The following is a 17,715-nucleotide window of genomic DNA, read 5'->3' as shown; positions in this document are numbered from 1 at the left end:
ATATTGTGATTTGTGGTGAGAGTAGTGAGCAGGTTGAGAAGAGCCTGGAGAGGTGGAGGTATGTGCTGGAGAGTAGGGGAATGAAAGTCAGCTAGGAGTAAGACGGAGTACGTGTGTGAATGAGAGGGAGGGCAGTGGAGTGGTGCGGTTGCAGGGTGAAGAGGTAGAGAAGGTGGTCAAATTCAGGTACGTGGGGTCAACAGTGCAAAGTAATGGAGAGTGTGTTAGGGAAGTAAAGAAAAGAGTGCTGGCAGGGTGGAGAAGGGCATATGCAAGAATAAAAGGGAAAGTTTATCGGACTGTGGTGAGACCTGTGAAGTTGTATGGATTAGAGACAGTGGCATTAAGTAAAAGACAGGAGGTGGAGCTGGAGGTAGCAGAGCTGAAGATGTTAGGGTTTTCGTTGGGAGTGACGAGGATGGACAAGATTAGAAATGAGTTTATTAGAGGGACATCGCATGTAGGACATTTTGGTGACATGGTGAGGGAGGCGAGATTGAGTTAACAGGAGTTATATTGGTAGAAGAATGCTGAGGATGGAGCCACCAGGAAGGAGGAAAAGAGGAAGGCCAAGGAGAAGGTTTATGGATGTGGTGAGGGAAGACATGCAGGTAGTTGGTGTGAAAGAGGCAGATGTAGAGGACAGGGGGTATGGAGACTGATGATCCGCTGTGGCGACCCCTAATGGGAGTAGCCAAAAGAAGAAGAACAGAGTACTTTTACATTGTGACAAGAAATGCAGCCAGATAGTAATATTGTTAAGGTATCTGTATGTTTTATTGCATAGTTGTATTCTCAGATTCTGTCCACTGATATATTTCATTTCATGAAGTTGTGAGATGTGACAAACATATGAAAACAAGACACAGGTTGCCGTAAACCTATTATTATCCTCGTTGATCGTTCAAGTAGCTAAAATACCGACGCTTCAATGCTGTTTGTCAGTAATTGGGTAACATCCAGATGTCAGATATGGTGTATGAAACTGCCACATTCGCAGAGTAACCAATTATGTGCTTTTTTTCAATGTAACAAATGATTCATGAATCAAAACAAGATAATGTGTTGTGCATGAGGGCTGGATGCTTGTCTGGATAGTGTTTTGACAGTGTGAGGTATGAGGGTGTTCGAAGCAACAGATGAGCCTCACGATTATGTAACACTCTTGGTGGAAATGTTATGCTGTTTAATAGCTAAGAGGTATCCTATTGCAATGAAAAGAACATCATCAAAATGTACAATCTTGTTACCTTTAGTTTAAAATCATTTCAGAAAGAACAGCACTTACAACATCAAGCTAGTAATTCTCTTTATTTATGTTTCACGATTTTTAATCATTTCTGGCAACATGTTCTAAAAAACATCTTAATACTGCATGAAATATTTACTATGCAAAAGCAATGATTAATTTTTTTCTGTCTACATTACAAAGAATCCTCAAACTCCATAAAAATTAGAAAGAGGTGTATGCTTCATTAGAATAGTTTAATGAGAAGACTCACCTGCTCTAAATATAAGAACATTAGTGGATTGATAATGTGTTTGTCTTTAGCATAAGCACAGTCGGTTGGTTCGAGAATCATCCATGTCTGTTCTCCTTTGCACTATAGTGGATGTTTCTGAAGCAGAAATTCTTTTGTTAATATTGTTCCATCCTTGCACCTTGAATACTGTTAAAGTTACTTGTACTTGTGTGCTGATGTGCACCAATTTGAACACTGCATGTGCTTTCCTAGAAGTTGGGAACTGCAATGCAAGCAAGAAAGAATGGTTCAAGATGATACAATGCACACTAACCTTCCAATCTGTAGATGCTCTCCTGAGCTTTGCATCACCATTGCATCAAAGCCACATTTGAGATATCACTTTCGAGCTTCTTTTTCAGGTTCAGCACACATTCAATCATCAGAATTACTTCCCTATGTGGTAATTGTGTTATCTTTGTTTATCTGTGCATGCAAAATTTTCACTTTCTGGGAATTACTGTTGGAAGTTTTTTCAGAAAGATGTTTTGATGATCTGTTGCTGCCATTTGTTTCATGAGATCTTCATTCCAATGTCCAGACTCTTCAAGATCCATTCCCATAGTTTGTTAATGCCACTTAGCTTCCATTTGTTTAACTTATTTATTGAATCGATACTTCGTTGTTTATGGTGTAGAAATGTTGACTTTTGGTTTATGAATTGTGATTCACTTGTCTGTTTGTAAGCATTGCTGAGGTGGAGCACCATTTCAGATAGGTCTTCTACATCATCTGCATACTTTGACCCCTGCAACCGAAGCGGTTCCTCCAGTGCTGCCTGATTGGCACTCTTAATCAAGAGTCTTTTTATATGTGATGTAATGGATGGTCTTTTCTGCTTAACAAACCACTTACTCAGGCCAGCTCTTTCTTCTGGGGGGAAAAATGATAATGGACATTTTACAAGTCTTATGACAACAGCAATATAAAAGTACAGTATGGTAAGTATCTTTTTCTTTTCATTCGGGTGCAAGTTGGAGAGCAACAGTTTCCAATTTAATGGTGGAACATAGACTTGCCTCCGCCATTGTTCTAAATTAGCTCAGCACCAAATAGGGTCAAACCAGCACACGCCATTGTGTCTTGTGTTCTATATCAGTAAGCCCATGGTGACACTGGACATGCCTGAAAAGTAAATCAATTCCGCATTGCTGGCATGGCATTACAATCAGGGACACTCAGTCAGAGGTTGGACAGAGGTCGTTCATTATCTGCAACCCAACTTACTGCTGAAACAAGAGGACTTAATCCTCAATCACCTGGGCTGGCATCTCAGCGATGCGTATGCTCTTGACAGCAACTATTCCTAACAAAGCAGTAAGGGAAAGAGGAGTGGGATAGATGGAGGTTATTTATAATGGGGGGAAGGGGCCATACTGGGGAAAGAATACTGAACAACTGGCATGTGGTTGCTTTGAGCAACCACATGACCCACCACCACACCTGCTTTTGTCAATGCTATTCGGGGTAGAAGGGGTTTAACAGGCTTATTAAAGAGGCCACACACAATCATGGACGGGTTTGTGGACACAATGGACACACGCCACACCACACGACAGACATACCTCATGCATTCTTTACAAACTTTCAGCCATAAAAAAAAAACATTCTCTCTAGCATTTAGCTTAGGATTTAACTCTAGAACACTTAACCATAATAATTGTGCTAAGCCATTCACTATTTCCTTTCCTGACTTAATTTAAACTGTTGCTGATTTAAATATGTAAAACAAGTGGAAGACTTGCAGATGACCAAGAAGACCAGCATGAAAGAAATCAAGAATAGAGAGAAACAAAAAACAAAAAACAAAAAGGGATGAATCTTTGTTTTGGCTAACATGTACTGCAGTATCCAGTTTCTCACCAGCCTTGTTGTCCATTTATCCTTTGGATAGTTAGAAGTGATCAAGATTCCGAAGTTTTGGTCAAAACAAAACTGATTAAAGTATAGGAAGAAGCATTAAAACATTTCTTGTTTGTTTATTAACTCAACATATCCTTTATATTAAATGAACGAAAATCTTAAAACTCACCATTGTTTGGAACACAGGATTTGGGTTAAAAAAAAATCCCATCCGCCAAAACAAAATTTCCAGAACATCATCGTGTGGTAAAGGATCAAAGACACCTCCATCATACTTAAGAGCAGACTCTAAATAAAGTGGCAATGTGATGTTACAGAAGTAAAGATTAGGTTCTTCTCAGGTTAGATTCTTGTCTGAAAATAAGTGACAAATTCATCATTAGTCAGTAAGCAAGGTGGTGACTGTACAACACTACTGACCATGTAAAAAAAAATCCATTTGTCATAGTTTTGCTGAACCAAATTGATGGTCTATGATTTCTTACCTCACTGAACGTTGTGTTGCTGGTAAGAGTGGAGCCAGCACAGACTTAAAGTGATGTTCATGGGTGAAGTTACCTAAACATCACTGCAAGTCTTAACTGCCTCACGCTCCAACATCAATGCAGGCGTTATAGGTCCGTAAAAATGTTCCTTATTGAATTTAAATCTCTACATATTTATCTAATACACATATTCTACATGCAGCTTCACTCGAATGTTGCTTTGTTCTTTTGCATCGGATTTTAATACCTTAATTAAGCAGGTTTTTCAATTTCTGCATTCAAACTCAAATTGAGTGCTGTAATTAATTGCTTTTTTCTGGAGGAAACCCTTTTCTTTTTTTCCCTAAGCTTCACTCCTAATACAGAATAAATATACTATTAAACTTGAATAGAAATTTTGTCAATGTTTTTTCCTTCTTTAGAATAAAAATAGTAAATAAAGATTCAGCTGTACATTCAAGTTATTATGAAATTAATAAAACGACTACTCAGACTTGTCATTGACTTGAAAGACGATGTTTGGAAGGTATCCAAAACAGTCTCATTTTGAGATCTCATTATCAGCATGATGAACTGTCTTAGTGTACAATTTGCTTGGGTGTTTGAAGAAATTAGTGTTTCCATGTGTGAGGGCTTAGGGAACATGCACACCCTCCTATGTTACAGACATTATTCCCAGAAGATGGCATCAGCACAATAAAGTACATTCCTGAGGATAAAAAAAATTAGCAGTTATTATGACTTAATCTTACTTATAAAGCAGGAACTCACCTACTCAATGAGGTCAATGTAGATCTAAGCCAAAGTCAATAAAAGTCCATTGAATGCCATATGTTATATTCCCCAGCTCCAAAACGAACACGTGCTGGTTAAAAAAAGCTGCCGAAGTTTGGCAGCTGTGAAACTGATGCACAACTGCTCGAAACTGTAAAGAGAAAGAGAAATAGGCTAAGAACAATAAACATCATGCATAAAACAGAACGGGTTGGTGAACTGCTTATAAGATTTTAACAGACAGTAACAGAAGGAGTTCCTCCAACTGCAAAGAGCTCATGTCTAGCTAAGTACAATGAAGAACTGGCGAAGAAGGATGTTTAGATTTACTTTTTAATTCTATATATCTATATAAAAATATTTAGTAAAAGTTTGTAGAATGTATGAACTTGCTTTGTGTAGAAATATAAAAAGGTGACATGAAAAGGAGAGACCTACTGTCATGAGGCATGTTATTTACCACGAACATACTGATTTACACAAAGTGCATATTGGCTTACGTTTTTGCGTGTCATTGTGTGCATTGTCAGCAATGGAGTAGATTTCAGATCATGTGTCTGAGCTCTCTTTTATAATCAGAGATGACATCAGCAGAGTCGACGTCGCCATTTGTTAGGGTTCTCTGTTACATAGAACAGCCGTCTGGAGATCCACAGACTGGAAGCACAAAGACGAGGACAGCAAAGACCTGAAATCAAAGATTTTGATTAGAAGGATAAAAAAATTAAACCACAGCATGAAGAATAAACACTTGTTCTAATGTGTCCGTTCGCCACCATTTTATGAGGCTTAAAGAGCTGTCATTATTTCATTTCTTTTGTAAGCCAGTGTGAATCTAACTTCCACATTTCCCACATTACTCACCATAATGGTTATATTAGTTATATAATTGTATATTTTACCTTTTTTAATATATATTTACCTGATGTTCACTACTTTAAATATATTATTTAGCCAAACAAACGTTCTATCATTCCTTCCATCTACTTTGTTTAAATCTCCAAACCAAGGACTCACCAAGGATCTGAAAGAACTGAATCGACTGCTATCTTTATCTTCCTCATAAATAATATAAAGAAAGATTTCCTTTATTCTTGGCTTTACATTAGGTCTTTTTTGTATTAATGTGTGTTTTTTTAAAGTTCAGGTAAAGAATAGGTCAGTACAAGCAAAAACGGTGGTTTGGATGTTAGAGGGGAATCTTTCTGTTGTGATGTTACAAATGTAATAAAAATATCAGAGAAAATCAAGTGGGTTAAAGCAGATCAAGTGGTAAAAGCAGTATCCATTCTGTAGATTTCTTACATTGTAGATTATTTTTCAATGTATAATTCATAAATCTTTTGTATTTTAATATTCTTGTGACATGTTTACTTGTGTGAAGGTGTTGAAAAGAATTGTATAAAAGCTGCAGTCCTGTGTGTCATATTTTAGCCTATGCTTCTTTTGGCCCTGTATTTCTTTTTGGAACAGATTTGGTTATAAAGTTTGGTAGTTTTTTTTATCTATTGATTTCAGTTGACACATGGTATCAGAAAAGAAAAAGTGTTCTTGTGCCAATTTTATATATGATTACAGGAAACAATCTATTTTTATCTGTCTTTTACACAAGCATGCAGTTAAAGTACACGCCGCACTTCTGCAAGTCATGCATCACTAAGTACTAGGTTTGTTCATTTTAACGTTAAACAAGTGTTTCCTGATTAACACGCGGGTGGAGGAGACAGTACCTTCCAGCGCTCTGCGCATGCACAGCCCCAGGTTGGTTGTGCGCAAACCCATCGCGGCCTCGTCAAACTCTCTGAGCTCCACGGAGGCAGGACACAAGAAACCTTTCCGGGCCGCAAGACTTCTACAGCACACACACATCCAGGTCAATGAGCATCTAAAAACACTGCAGAAAAGTACGTCGCCTCTTACTGAAACAGCCTTAAATGGAAGCTCCTGTCATTTGAGAATAAAAAAAAAGAAGTCAAAGGACATTAGAACATATTGCACACAGGAGTGCACGTGGGTACTGACCTGTGGAAGGCTCTCGGTGGTCGGCTTGCCCCAGGCGCGCGCTCTGACCCTCTTTTATTGTCTCCCTCAAGGTCAGACTTGGGCAGAAAGGGGAGAAAACGCGCGCGCGCTCGGACCCGCCAGCCCCGCGCTCATTGGCTGCGCGCGTGCACAAAAGGCCAGCAGCATTTTTATCCGCGCTCGGCTCTCTCTACTCTACTGTACCGCCGACTATTTATAAAAAGCCCACTGATGTTCGCCGGTGCTCAACATTTCTGCACCGAGCTCTACATTGCCATCAAGGTTAAAGCAAAACCCAGACCAAACGCGCCAAAGCAGTCATCAATTAGCACGGTGTTCTTTGCACGACGTGAACAATCCGGTTGTTTTTTTTTGCACGACACAAGCAAATTTCTTCCCTTATTAGCAGTAATATTAGACATTTTCATTCAGATGTCCTTTCATATTAACTGATCGAGCATGCATTGGAAATGGGCACGTGAAATAATTGAATGCAACAAAGCATGAACAATTTATAGTAACAGTAATTATGCAATAATACAAGAATTATATAAACTAATGATGAGTTAAGGCGTATGAACGCGCTAAAGTTAAGTATATGTTTGTGAATGTGTTAATTATCATGTAAGAATAAAAGTTAAGTTCAAGTGTTATTACATTGAGTAGTGCATGCTTGTATAAGTTATTTTATTATAAAAGAATAGTTCGAATAATTATTTTATTATAAAAAGGAATCTGTATAATGTAAAAGCTTAAATAGGCTAAATATTTTCAAAGCTCCATATCTTCAGTTTAATGAATTTATTGCGTAGTAATATATTAGTTTTTACAACGACTTTGCCTCCAACTACTTCTCCACGGTGACTTTTCCACATCAGGCATCTTTCCTGTACACAGAAGAAGTGAAAGAAGTATGCCAATAGCTCAATGCTGGGAAGATTTCAAACCCCACCTTGGCTAAACAAATATAATAATAATAATAATAATAATAATAATAATAATAATATTACAGAGCAATTCCTGCCATATAACTCGCTTCATATTGTGTATGTACAAGTTTATACAGTGATTGTTCATTTATTTTATTTTTCATTTGCATTTTTTCTATTTCGCCATGCCAGTCAGTTCCATGAATTTGATCTGTCACTCATTTGGTCAGTCACAATAATTACAGTATTGTCTCAATAAATGAGTCTTTAAACAAAATAAATTTTCTGAGCCACAGATTCATGACACAGCACAAATAATATTGGCTGTATAAGGATGTCATTAATTATTCATTATTTGTTATAAGGAATGAGGCTTTACAGTAGCCTAGTGCAATTAATATATCATTTATAATATTATTATTATTAGTAGTAGTAGTATTAGTAGTGGTGGTAGTGGGGTATGTGTGAATCTATTGATTTAATGTATAAAAACCTAATCTAAATAGGTCTAATTATTTCACTAAATGCATATTTTAGATTTTTTAATGTTCATGTAGTATCTAATGACATCAGTATAAGAGTATTTTCAGGTTTTAGCATGATCATGCCTGTGTGTTTTATTGCTTACTAATTAGAAAGCTCAGCAGTGTCATTTCTATCCTAATATTTAAAGATATTATCACATTAAAAAAAATATATATAGCTGTTATACTGTTGAAGAATTTAACTGGCATGCTTTAGATCTACTGGTCTGCTTAAATGGGTGGTCACCATAAATCAAAACAATGTTTTTTTCAGGCTGATCACTTTTAACCTATAACGAAATGTTTTTCTCATGATAAGAGTTGTCTCTTCTAGGATGACAGTGCTCCCATCCACAGGGTATAGTGAACTCTTAATGATTTGAAGGATGTAAATTATATGAATAACATGCAGTTCTTAACACATGATCTATTTAATGTTAATTTATTCCTGCTTTTCTTTTTATTCTATCATATCTGGAGGTTATATCAGATTTGTTACAAATCTGTAAGTAATATCACATTACATGTATAAGTTGCTCTATTATTATAGACTATATTGTGTCGTGTAGTTACATATGACATATAAACACACTTGCTATTTAGCACACTTATAAAGCACACTTGCACTTATGGTCTAACATGGACAAATAACACATTATTTATTTCTCAGTGAATTCCCCTATAGTGCTACAGTAATCCTCCACTAACATATGATATAATGGCTGGTGTTTACACTGAACCTCCTTTTTAGCTGTTGGGGTTCAGAGGCTCTCGACCTTGAGAGCCCGAGCTGAGATAAGAGTCTTTTAGCAGAGCACAGAACCACTGTGGAGGCTGAAAATAGAAGAGAATACTCCCATTCCTGATGGCAGCCATTCCATGCAGAGATAGACATGTTTAGAGATAGACATGCTGTCTGGCATGGCTCTGTGGTTAAAGAGGCAGACGCCACTTCTCTTCGGGTATTGTCGGCGAACAGTGTTTTGTAATGTTGGCTAAAACACATTCCGCATAAAACACACTTAATTTATCAAGCTATTAGTTTGGTTTATGTATTTAAATCAGTTGCATCTTTAGGTTGATTATTCATTTTTTTTAGATTATAATATTTAATAAGATTGATCTTTGAATAACATGAAATATATTAATTCTGTTTGGATGGACAATAATTCTAAATACTTTTGTATTTATTATTATTATTAATTATTATTATTAATAATAAGACTTAATTATTAAATATAATTTTTAGGGTGTGATTATTGTTGATATTTTAACAACAGGAAATATATTTGCAATACCCCTGATCTCATTCTATACAAACTTAGTAAAATGTGATGCAATAGCCCATCTCCCTCTCAGGAAGACTTCCTGGAACCTGGGTTTAGAGTGCTGCACAGCAGTTGTTTTAGATTATCACATACAGAGTTATTTCAGATGGGATTAAGAGACTGAAATGTTGGCATGGGGCCGTATGTATGACACATTATTTTATATGTTAATAAAAAGCACACATAAATGCACATATACCTACACAATAACTGATTTGGCATTAATTATTGCAGTTTTATGCTTGATCCTGTACAGGGTTAAATGCACTTAAAATGCCAGTAGATCTTTATTCCCTTCCTTGATTTGTTTATCCAAATTAAATTTTCACTATACTTCATTTAATCTCAATTTAAAACCCATGATAGACCCTATACACCACACTCTGTTAATGTGTGAGAGACAGAGATTAAAAGAGATAGAGGAACTGAGTCTGGTTAACTTTAGCTATATCTATGACCTCTAATCTCCAGCCCTCCCTCTGAATTAGCAATAATCTGAAATAATCAGTCTTTTAGCGAGTGTCTCACAGATGGACATGCGTCATCACCACCACCACATTGCACCAGGTCCAGGCTCAACTTCATTGTGATAGAGCTGATCTGCCTGTCCTCCAACATCTTCTACCACACACACACATACACACACCCACACCCACCCACACACACACACACACACACACACACACAAAATGTAACCTAGATAGGAGCACCTGCAGCTGTTTGTCTATTTTCGTCATTGTTTTGACAGAGACATGTCCACCCTCCCTCTCCAAGCCTGACGCCTAAACCAGGACAATAGCCACTAGCCCTCATAAAACTTAGCGAGTAGTCAGGATCCAGAATAGCATGTCCATGCCAGAACAATCCCTCTGCTGCCACACAGTAAGCCCAAATAAGATGGACAGCACTAACAAGGCTTTGATTCTAGACCAGTAAGTGTATTTAATGTCTCTCTGCAAGACCAGCTACTGCAGTGACCACATTTCCACTTCAAGTAATAAACTTTCTGTCCATTTATTCATCCATCCATCCATCCATCCATCCATCCATCCATCCATCCATCCATCCATCCATCCATCCATCCATCCATCCACTTATATAGATGCATTTAAATGATGCTTTGTTCAAAACAATTGTGTTAATCTACAACTTTACTGGTTAGTTTTGCAACAAGTAGCAACAAGTGCCCCATTTGAGAGCCACAGAGGGTGCCATTAAAGGTCATCCAGGATCAAAACCTTGACTGCTTGGGTCATACCTCCTATATTATTTGACCTGTAGTGTATAACCTCCATGATCTACCAGCACCTTGTAGAATCTTTAGTATAAATATTATACAGACTATAAAATACTTACTGTTCAGCTGCTTTAATACACTGTGTAAGTTAAATGGAATAGATCAAATACATGATTCTCTACCAATTTAATCTCTTTTGTCTGTCACAGAGATTAAGTAGTGCAACACTTTGGGGTATGCTGTTACACAGGAAAATGATTAGCTTTGGGTTAGTAACACATCACACCCCATTGATGTGGATTACGTTCCCGTACCAGCACGTTCTCAAGTGTTTTATTCCTTTTAAAATTATAACAATCTGGCAACACTCATTCTCAATCTCACTGTTCTCAAAATTCAATAATTTTATTAGAACAACAGTCTAATGATTCATTAACACTGGAGAGTCCTTAACTAATTAACTGCTAAATTAATGTTTTCTTACAGAAAATTGTTTCACTCATTTATTAATTTTTTTGCAGAGTTTCCCACCATAATATACAAGTTAATACAAATGAACTGATAACATATGGAGCAATTAATTTCTTTCCTGAGTCATGATGTAAAAAAAATATATATATATATTCAACACCTTCTGCTCATGCAAAATCGTGATCTGAACTTAAAAAAGGTCTTTATTTTAAAAAGCCAAAATAGTAAGCAGAGCCTTTACTCATCACATCTTTTCTTTTTTTGCACTTCTTTGAGAAAATAATTTCCAATTATTGTCACCAAGCATTTTATATCTTTCTTTGTATTTCATGCAGAACCACATTCCCTATTCTCAGCTGCTAAAGCATAGACTAACAAACACTAAAAATTCCATCTTGGAAAAAAATGTCCACATGACATTTTCTAAATTGAATGCTCCCATACAAACATTGTGTGACACTGCAGGAACCTTGTTCATGCTATAAAGGATATGTGAGGAGAGGTCAGCGTGTGGCTGCACAAACATTATGTCTGTTCTTAGAGAGCCGCTCCTCTGAGAGACAAGGCTTCAAAGAAGCAATGAATGCTGGCAGTGAGGGGATGTCTCTGAGCGGTTCACTCAGAAAGCCTCAAGAGACAAGGTCCACACCTGTCCCTTGCAACAACTGCTGAAACTACACAACCCCCCACCACCACCCCCACCCCAAAACACACACACACACACACACACACACACACACACACACACACACACACACACAAATAGAGTTTGTCTTACTATTCGTATAAGTATCTTCTACTAACTGTAATAATAAATGTGCAATAATTAATATAAACAGTATATATATATATATATATATATATATATATATATATATATATATATATATATATATATATATGATCAGTATCGTGTAATAAATCAGTAAAAAAAACTTTTTTATATTTGTGTGATGTTGACGCAATAATATAAACAAAATATCCTCATAGCAAAACTCACTCCTACTATCTGTGCCTCACACTGTAAAGCTGAGAGGTTAATGTCTTCCTGATACTTAGTTTACGGTCTTCATGTGAAGCTATGTCCAGCTGGTTAGGGAGCCGTGAAGACAAATGATTTTTCACTTTGAGCAGGGTGTGGCTGTGAACTGTGCTCCTTCCTCTGCTGGATCCATAGCACAGTGATGCTGCAAGCCTCCAATCCTTCTGTAAGGCTGCTCAAGAATTCCGACAAGTGCTTGAGGGCATTAGGCCAGACACTTGAGCAACCATCTGTTTCCTGCCTCGTTGTATCTCAACCGTATTCCTGCACCCCTTAGATGGACAACACACACTCCAGGCAGGAGTGCATACCGCTCAACAATACTCTGCATGGCTTGACATTTAGCAGCTTGTTTTGAGAATAGGAGAATGGCAGGCAAGCATTCGTAGCTACATCGTACAAGTTGGTGAACAAACTGATTACCTATTTAATATTACTAGTTAAAGATACATAGAAAGAAATATGTAGCTTTTATTATCAAACATTTGTGTAAACTGATGCATTGTCCTGTATCACCTTTCAAAATACAGTATGATCTGTTATGATACTAAAGTTAATTGAAAATTCAACCCGCCACAGAAGCTGCTGAAACAGTTCTAAAATCATTGGGTCTATCCTGTGTACATCTACAGCTACAAAATCAGACATCAAGAAGCTACAGTGGATGGTCAGGACTGCTGAGAGGATTATAGCTGCCCCACTGACTAATCTCCAGATCTTCACTCCACCAGAGAGGAGAAACAGGGCTAAAAAAATCACTTTGGACCCCACACACCCAGCCCACCCTCTCTTTGAACTGTTTCCTTTTGGTCGGCTCTACAGAGCACCACCCAGAATCAGATTCAGAATCAGAATCAGGTTTATTGGCCAAGTGTGTTGACACACACAAGAAAATCATTTCCAGCCATTAGTGACTCTCAAAAGTAAAGACAAGCTTGGACTATACAAGACAAATCAGACAAGACAAGATAAAACAAACTATACAAGTCAGTATAGACTATGTGAGACAATATAGACAGTACGACTATTGAATAGGGATACAAAGTATATGACATATCAGTAATGTACATTAAGTGTGAGATTATGGTAGTGCAAATTACAGTATTGTGCGTCAGGTATGATATGAAGAGCTACTTTAGATCTTTTGGACAATATACAGCAGCAATAGTGTGTGTAACATATATGGATGATGTGATTACTGACAGTCCTGATAATGCAGTACTTATAGATACGAAGCAGGGAATATAATTATGGTGAGTTATTAATGAGAGTGATTGCCTGGGGAAACAAACTGTTCCTGTGTCTGGCAGTTTTGGTAAACAGAGTTCTGTAGCACCTGCCAAAAGGGAGGAGCTGAAAGAGGTTGTGTCCAGGGTGTGAAGGGTCAGTAGTGATTTTTCCTGCCCGGTTTCTGGTTCTTGTAAGGTACAAACACAGGTATGGTACAAACAAACTTTTACTCGTAAGAACAGCAACCATACGTGAAACGAAAATTATACAGAACTTAATTAATATAAAAATATAATTAAGAAAATGTATATAAAATATTGTCGCTTAAAAAGCTTAGAAAAGCTTTTTCCAAAAATACATGAATTACACAAATGCAACAACATCCCAAAAACCTCTACTACACATTATTAGGACAAAAGTTGGACACATTATTTGGACATACAAGCACACATATAACGTATCTATTCTTTACTTGTTTTGATTAAACCTACTGCAGCTTTTGACACCATTGATCATACTATGCTGCTTGCTGGATACAGGAGAGGCACGATAATCTTGGGGGCAGGAGGAAAGTCAAGTGCAAGCGGCGGACACAGCGGAACACCTTGGAGGTCAGGAAAGGCTGGATGAAGTGTGGAGCAAGCCTCCAGGTGGCTGCCCCAAGCACTTTCTGGCCAATGTTATGAGACGGAGCGACGCCCTCTGCGTGCTGGACCACGTCGTCAGCAAAACCTAGGGGCCATGCGACCACCTTGGAGAAAGCCAGGGGTGGAGCAACATAGTCAGCAAGGATTGGGTGCGGCGCAACACACTCTGCAAAGGTCTGAACCATGTTTTAAGCAAAACCCAGGGGCCAGGCGAACACCTTGGAGTAATCCGGGGGTGGAGAAACGTAGTCAGCAAGGATTGGGTGCGGAACAGCGCCCTCTGCGAGACTCTGGAGCAGAGCGGCGCCCCCGGCAGGACTCGGCAGGTTCCAGTGACCACTGTTCCTGCCCCTTCCCTCCTCTGATCTGCCCACTTCATCCCGGCCTGCCTCTGGATGGTGTTCTCTTCGATTGGAGGCCACTCTGTGTAGCTGGGGATGGTTTCTTTTCAACGCCGCGGGGTTCCATGAAATTACGGAGTAAGAACAGGAGCTTTGAGGATGGATTTGGAGTGTAGTTAATGTGGTAAAGTCAGTTAAAGTCCGCTACACTGACTCAGGCCTAGAGTTTGCTTCTAAACACCATCACTGCACCCCGCAACATCGTTTCCCCATCCTGGGGAGTTTTTCCTTGCCACATTCGCCACTGGCTTGCTCATCAGGGACAAACTTACACTTATAAATAACATCTTATTCATTTTTATCACAACATTAACATTAACTGTGTAAAGCTGCTTTGAGACTATGTTTATTGTTAAAAGCGCTATACAAATAAAAACTTATTGAATTTTATATATATATATATATATATATATATATATATATATATATATATATATATATATAAGACTGTAGAAAGGGCGTTACTCATAATTACACATTCCAGTGCTCATGTTAGTTCTCACTCTCCAGTGTTCTGTATTGTTTCAAGACTATAATCACACTCTTCACATCACCCAAATGAGGATGGTTTCCCCTTTTGAGTCTGGTTCCTCTCAAGGTTTCTTCCTCAGTTTTTCCTTGCCACAGTCACCATGGCTTGCTGATCAGGGATAAATACACGTCGTTCACCTTAACTGTTAAATTCTGTAAAGCTGCTTTGAGACAATGTCTGTTTGTAAAGTGCTATAGAAATAAACTTGACAGTTTATGTAAAAGCTCATACACGCCAATGGCAATCAGGTTTCCACAAACACATGTTGATATAATGTAAATCAGTAACTCAAAAATAAAGGCAGTACAACTTTGATCATATTTTTGGGGAAACATAAAAATGTATTATTGTACATACAAAGCACATCTGTTTAGCAACTTTTATGTTTTTTTATGTTTCATCAGTCTATATGTCTTATAAGGAATTATTAAAAGTATAAAGAGGTTTTAACTTACTCTCATTTATAGACATTTACACAGTTGAACAGTATTTTACAGCAACAACTACTACTACTACTATTACTACTTCTTCTTTCGGCTGCTCCCATTAGAGGTTGCCACAGCGAATCCGTCGCCATACTACTCTGTCCTCTACATCTGCCTCTTTCAAACCAACTACCTGCATATCTTTCCTCACCACATCCATAAACCTTCTCCTTGGTCTTCCTCTTTTCCTCCTTCCTAGCAGCTCTATCCAAAGCATTATTCTACCTACAGTGGTGTGAACATTTTTTTGCCCCTTCATGATTTCTTATTTTTTGCATGTTTGTCACACTTTAATGTTTCAGATCATCAAACTAATTTAAATATTACTAAAAGATTACAAGTGAACACAACATGCAGTTTTTAAATGCAGGTTTTTATTATTGAGGGAAAACAAAATACAAAACTACATGGCCCTTTGTGAAAAAGTGTTTGCCCCCTGTTAAAACTGTGGTTTATCACACCTGAGTTCATTTGATTACTGCCTGATTACTGCCACACCTGTTCACAATCAAGAAATCTCTTAAATAGGACCTGCCTGACAAAGTGAAGTAGACCAAAAGATTCTCAAATGTTAGACGTCATGCTGAGATCTAAAGAAATTTTGAAACAAATGATAAAGATAGATCTATTAGTATGGAAAAGGTTATAAAGCCATTTCTAAAGCTTTGGGACTCCAGCGAACCACAGTGAGAGCCATTATTCCCAAATGGCAAAAACATGGAACAGTGGAGAACCTTCCCAGGAGTGGCCGGCCGACCAAAACTACCCAAAGAGCACAGCAACAACTCATCCAAAAGGTCACAAAATACCCCACAACAACATCCAAAGAACTGAACACCTCACTTGCATCAGTTAGGGTCAATGTTCATGATTCCACTATAGGAAAGAGACTGGGCAAAAATGGTCTGCATGGCAGATTTCCAAGATGAAAACCGTAACTGAGCAAAAAGAACATAAAGGCTTGTCTCAGTTTTGACAGAAAACATCCTGATAATCCCCAAGATTTTTGGGAAAATACTCTTTGGACTGACGAGACAAAAGTTTAACTTTTTGGAAGGTGTGTGTCCCATTACGTCTGCCGTAAATATGGTGATGGTAGTGTGATGGTCTGGGGCTTACCAAAAAATCCTGAAGGAGAATGCCATCTGTTTGTGACCTCAAACTGAAGCAAACTTGGGTTCTGCAGCAGAACAATGATCCAAAACACACCAGCAATCCAACCCTGAATGGCTGAAGACTTTGGAGTGGTCTATTCAAAGTCCTGACCTGAATCCTATTGAGATGCTGTGGCATGACCTCAAAAAGGCGGTTCATGCTCGAAAACCCTCGCAAACACTTGATTGCAGTTGCTGCTGCTAAGGGTGGCCCAACCAGTTATTAGGTTTAGGGGGCAAACACTTTTTCACACAGGGCCATGTAGTTTTGGATTTTGTTTTCCCTCGATAATAAAAACCTTCATTTAAAAAACTGCATGTTGTGTTCACTTGTGTTATCTTTTACTAATATTTAAATTAGTTTGATGATCTGAAACATTAAAGTGTGACAAACATGCAAAAAAAAAAAAGAAATCAGGAAGAGGACAAACACTTTTTCACACCACTGTATATACCCAATGTCCCTCCTCTGCACATGTCCAAACCATCTCAATCGAGCCTCTCTCACTTTGTATCCAAAACATCCCAAAATGCACTGTCCCGCCAATAAACTCATTTCTAATCCTGTCCATCCTCGTTACTCCCAATGAAAACCTTAACATCTTCAGCTCTGCCACCTCCAGCTCCACCTCCTGTCTTTTAGTCAATGCCACTGTCTCTAAACCATACAACATCGCAGGTCTCACCACAGTCCTATAAACTTTCCCTTTCACTCTTGCAGATTCCCTTCTATCACAAATCACTCCTGTCACTCTTCTCCACCCACTCCACCCTGCCTGCACTCTTTTCTTCACTTCTCTATCACACTCTCCATTACTTTGCACTGTTGACCCCAGGTACCTGAACTCCTCCACCTTCTCCACCTCTTCTCCCTGTAACAGCACCACTCCACTGCCCTTCCTCTCATTCACACACATGTACTCTGTCTTACTCCTACTGATTGTAATTCCCCTTATCTCCAGCGTGTACCCCCACCTCTCCAGACTCTTTTCAACCTTCTCTCTCTCTCATTTTCTTTGTTCATCAGCTGCTGAAAAATACTTTCTTCATCTTCTCAACACACACTCC

At 38.2% G+C, this 17,715-nt stretch overlaps 1 long non-coding RNA gene across 7 annotated transcripts; it reads right to left on the bottom strand.

Annotated features, from left to right (window-relative positions):
• Positions 1-1,292: 1,292 nt before the first annotated feature.
• LOC124398718 lies at positions 1,293-6,757 on the bottom strand. Of its 7 annotated transcripts, none has more exons than XR_006928108.1 (6): positions 6,668-6,757; positions 6,376-6,539; positions 5,146-5,333; positions 4,643-4,796; positions 3,387-3,740; positions 1,293-2,396 (listed from the first exon to the last, which is right to left on the bottom strand). It is a non-coding gene; the product is annotated as an uncharacterized LOC124398718 (long non-coding RNA). The 7 variants fall into 7 exon arrangements; XR_006928106.1 differs by having other exon boundaries at positions 1,293-3,458; positions 3,556-3,740; positions 6,668-6,756; XR_006928109.1 differs by having other exon boundaries at positions 3,556-3,740; positions 6,668-6,756.
• Positions 6,758-17,715: the final 10,958 nt, after the last annotated feature.

The sequence above is a fragment of the Silurus meridionalis genome, chromosome 16, assembly GCF_014805685.1.
Source record: "Silurus meridionalis isolate SWU-2019-XX chromosome 16, ASM1480568v1, whole genome shotgun sequence".
Classification (NCBI taxonomy): domain Eukaryota; kingdom Metazoa; phylum Chordata; class Actinopteri; order Siluriformes; family Siluridae; genus Silurus; species Silurus meridionalis.
This window is presented reverse-complemented; position numbering and strand designations above follow the sequence as displayed.